Source organism: Etheostoma cragini, chromosome 3 (assembly GCF_013103735.1).
Source record: "Etheostoma cragini isolate CJK2018 chromosome 3, CSU_Ecrag_1.0, whole genome shotgun sequence".
Lineage (NCBI taxonomy): Eukaryota > Metazoa > Chordata > Actinopteri > Perciformes > Percidae > Etheostoma > Etheostoma cragini.
The window spans coordinates 21,519,590-21,524,191 of NC_048409.1; the positions used below are offsets into that span (position 1 = coordinate 21,519,590).

General features: G+C 37.6%; 1 protein-coding gene and 1 long non-coding RNA gene across 2 annotated transcripts in view; one reads left to right on the forward strand and one right to left on the reverse strand.

The window, feature by feature from the left end:
- Window positions 1-4,602, forward strand: part of lsamp (limbic system associated membrane protein) — a 603,277-nt gene that overhangs the window by 128,833 nt on the left and 469,842 nt on the right. The window lies entirely within an intron of this gene.
- The window catches only part of LOC117938050, a 13,462-nt gene that overhangs the window by 7,545 nt on the left and 1,315 nt on the right, over window positions 1-4,602 (reverse strand). The window lies entirely within an intron of this gene.

A 4,602-nucleotide genomic window follows, 5' to 3' on the forward strand; every position in this document is an offset into this window, starting at 1 on the left:
TTTATAGAAATAAGTAATCATAATTTCATGAAATGGTGAAATGCCATCAAAAGGCCATATTTTTGCTTTCAGACAGTTAAAATGGACCACAGGATTAGTTTTTTTCTGGCCATGTTTGATATCAATCAACTCGTCTTCTTATTGGCTACACAGGGATGCCAGTTTTATGACCTTGTCTTCTAATTCGTGGGCTACACTGTCAATCTTTCCCACGTCGGCCCAATGGGAAGTGTGAGATTTCATTGGCTTACCTTGGGGGTATCTTGAGATAGACTGATGCTATTGGCTGGGAACAAGGTTCATTAGAATCTGCACAAGCCAGAGAATCTAACGGTGTCTTTGGGGCCTCTATAGCGTGCCCAAGGAAAAAGATACACACGATTGAAACCAAGAAATGATGCATCTAGATTTCTCTACGTCGAAACTTGGGCTGAAAATACAAGATTGTGAAGGGACCAGATAATTAAGGATTACATGGTTGGTATTCTAATACCTTAGGGTGTTTTCGATGCAGAAAACTAAGGTTTTTGGCGATTTTTCACCGCTGTGATTAAAGACACGAGGAGACAGGTAGGAAACACACACTCGATTTGACTCAAATCTTTCTGTGTTTCTTTACTTCAGAACATGATTATAACCGTTGTGAGTCACCTTATTGCTTCGTGTGTGGGCTCGTTGGAATCAGGAGACTTTAAGCTTTCAAATGATGTATGGCATGAGCATGTTTATGACGGTTTAATGCTTACAATTTATGAGAGAAGTCAGCACTTCCGAAAAACGGCGAGTTTATCTCCCGTGGACGGGAACTATGCGCCCAAGAAGAAGCAAGATGGGCTACAATGTAAGTTAATAAGGCAATTGTCCAGCTTGTATTTACGTTTTTCTCACTTCACATGTGAACAGCACTGCAAAATGTGAAACTAACTATATATTGCTATATATAGTTAGTAGGGACTTTACTTCGTACAGCCTAAATGTGTTTCTATCCAGCTTGTTTTTACCTTCACATAATAGCTTGTTTTGGCAGTGACAGGATCATATTAGCATTCTAAGTGTCTGACTGCATTGTGGAAAGGCTCCCTTTAGAGATGGATCATGATGTCATGTTACTTCCCCATTGAAGAAGCTTTATGTGTCTCATTTAAGCCAGTGTTTTACTAACCCTAAGTTTCTTTGTTGCCTAAACCTAGTTCCAATTCACAATGTTTACTATGTCTTCAAAAAGTGCAACCGTTACCTTAAATTGGCGAGTGCTTTCTCAAAGCTGCTCCCTGCCAAGTAAATTGTTTCATTAGCCTGAATGAAAATTCCTTGTTAATTTTCTGCTTATTTATTGCCCTACACACTGAGCTCGGTCCAAGGTTGGGACAGGTGTAAGAAAGTGGAAGTTGCATGCAAATGTGGTAGTGTAAGAAAAGGTGTCGATGTTTTGAAAGAAACACACTAAGAATAGCCATGTTAGTTTAGGCAGGGCCACATCAACTTTTCAATTCCATATGTAGCTTCTACAAAAAGTAGTCAGTCAGTCAAAATTTAACTGTGATGTATTGAAATAAAGAACATGTTAATATGTCATAGAACAACAAAAAATAAAAATGAATACGTAATGAAAATGACATTATTACACATGATAAACGACTTTGATCTTTTACTATATAGTACCAATATACCACATCCCCCAAAACATATCCTGTATTAAATGTATTTGCATTTCCTAAACGTATTGGAAACTCATGTAAAATGTAAAATGTCATGTAAAATCTTGCACCGGGTAAGATCAGGGCTAATCTGTTCTGCTCTCAGTCATGTGAGATTAAGATGTTTTTTTACCGCTGAACCTCATTCAGCTCTCTTATAGTCCCTCTTTTTTACCTCGGAGACAACATCCCAAATGACATCCATCCATTTTCATAATTATCACTACATTTAAAACACTTGTTGCACGTTCATCTTTTAATGTCTTACAGTCAGATTCTGATACTGAACCTTTTTACTTTTAAATGTCAACCCTTTAAGCTATAGAGAAAGTTATCAATATGTGCACTGAGCTACATTACATTAATTTCTCAGGTTTCTGTAGACAAGTGAAGTGTCACCAGATGTGACAAATGCAGTGTGACTCCTGCTGCAGGCAAATGAGAACCAATAAATGACTATGTAGCTGTAAAACTGTAAAAGGGAGAAGAAAGAGACCAATAACATGTCACAGCGTCATGGAGGGAGACCGCAGTAGGACCACCACTGTAGGCCAATATCTCTATTTAACAAAGGCCAAAGCATGTAGTATGTACAGACTTCAGACTGCAATGTGTTGTGTGGTATACCATTGGTGAGATGAGGAAACGTCAAATCTTGGAATTATTTAAATACAATATCAGTGTTGCTGGCTTTACTCACTATTTTATTCCATTAATTTTGTGACTAAAGCTATGTCCAAGCTATGTCCATCACCCACTTCTTCCTAATCTATATAAAGACTTCATTGGCAAAATGAAAAAACATTCACACAACTTTCAAACACTACTCAGGGCATTTTTACGGCGCCTTTATTCACATTATTAAGATGTGTCAGAACAACCTTGGGCAATAATAAAATACTGACATCCATTTTTTTCAATACATACATTACTCTGTCAAACAGTTGCTCTGCTTTCTCTCCTCTCGCAGATTTCTTTTTTTTTTTTCCGTACAGCACAATGCATGATGCTACATAGGGCTTGGTCGAGTGACCATCAATGTCCACTTCTTTTCACAATGCATTGTGGGTTGCCTTGAGTCCACTATATAGGGTGAAATATTTTTCACTTCACATTTGTACAGCACTACAAAATGGACAAGCTATTTATTGTACTACATAGTTAATAGGGACTTATTTTGGACAAAGCCTAAATGGGGTTCTATGCACATTTGAAACCACTACAACATGGAAAGAAGTTGTGGAAAAGGGCTGATCTTAAATTTTTTATAACATTAGAAAAGACAACAAATAAGACTTGAACATTACCTCTTTTTCCTACAGAACGGAGCAATTGTATTGGATAAATATCAGGGTCAGTTCAGTTCTCGGTCACAGCCCACCACATTTAAAAGCTCCCTCTTTGCTGTCATCTCTCTGCTAGAATAGGTTGCATATATTTGCTGGAAAAGCACTGTAGTGCATTCACTTTTTAGAGTTTATTAGAGTAGGTTGGTGTAACAACACTGACATACAGTACAGAAGCTGTCCATGGAAATTATTTCCTACGTCAGACTATTTTATTTTTCAGGATTTAATTCTTGGTTATACCTGTTTTAGCAGTTCTAAAATTGAGACTGTTTGATTTTTCTCAAACATCACAGGAGGCTGGTGGAAGCTGAGCACTGAATCCTGCTTCTCAGTTACTTTGACAGTGTGAAGACTCCTTTTGGCTGCAGCTGAATGACATGTGTTTCAAAGACACAGTATTGAAACCTCTGATTTAAGAAAAGACGCACTTAAGATACAATTAATTTACTATTAGCTTATTCAAGTGAAGGCCCTTTCTATGTTTCAATATGTCAGTTTAAACTACTGCATATTATGATTAGACAACTGTCCCATAGTTCTTACTGATCTCATCCATCTCATTTAGGTAGACTTGGGTTTTGTAGTCCAAACCCAGTTTTAAAAAATACAAAACATCTATATTAAATATGTTTTGACATCTTCTACCAGAATTGGACAAACCTTAATGTTGTTCATAGTTGAAGCAGTTTCAGGATAGATCTCCTGGGTAATCCAGCCAATAGTACACATACACTGTATTGCATTAAATACAGCCCATTTCAAATTGTGATCTTGCTGTCACACCTTTCCTCTCTCTTCCTCATCAGGGATCTAGTTAGTGAATATCTTTCCCCCAGCACAGTAATGATTGTTTGGCGTCACCACCATAGAGGGGTCATTGTCTTCCACGATGAACTTTGACTTTAGTAGAAACTCTGGAGCTGAAGTATCCTCAACAAATTTACTTAATATCCTCTGAGCTATTCAGGCGGTGGTTTTGCAGGACTCTTTTAGACTAACAATAAACAGACAGCTCTACTCTGGCTCTGGTTTATCTACTAAATAAAGCTGACAGCTGAAAACCGCATGAGAACAATATAGCTGAGGGGGAGGGCGTTTTACAGCAATACAAAAATGTTTTGTCTTGTTACATAATGCCAAAGCTCAAGTAATTTGACTTAAAGTTAAATGCAACCATGTGAAAATAACTTGTGTTTTAATATCCCAATAGCTACATATAGTACACACACTCTTGACTCTGTGTGAGACACAATATCCTGCAGGTTCTTCTCTGCATCTTCAAAGGGGACTAATAATATTGCACTGTAAGAAGTGTCACACCTAATGTAGTCTATATCATAAGCGGCAATTTATGTTTTCCTCCGTAGGTGCTCACGGGCTCATGCCCTTTACAAGAAAGTCAAAAAATGTTGCAATGCATTTCACCTTAGGAAATATCAGCAGCTGACACGAACACACACGCCTATTACTAGATAATAAAGCTACAGTGGGTACGGAAAGTATTCAGACCCCTTTAAATTTTTCACTCTTTGTTTCATTGCAGCCTTTTTCCAAAA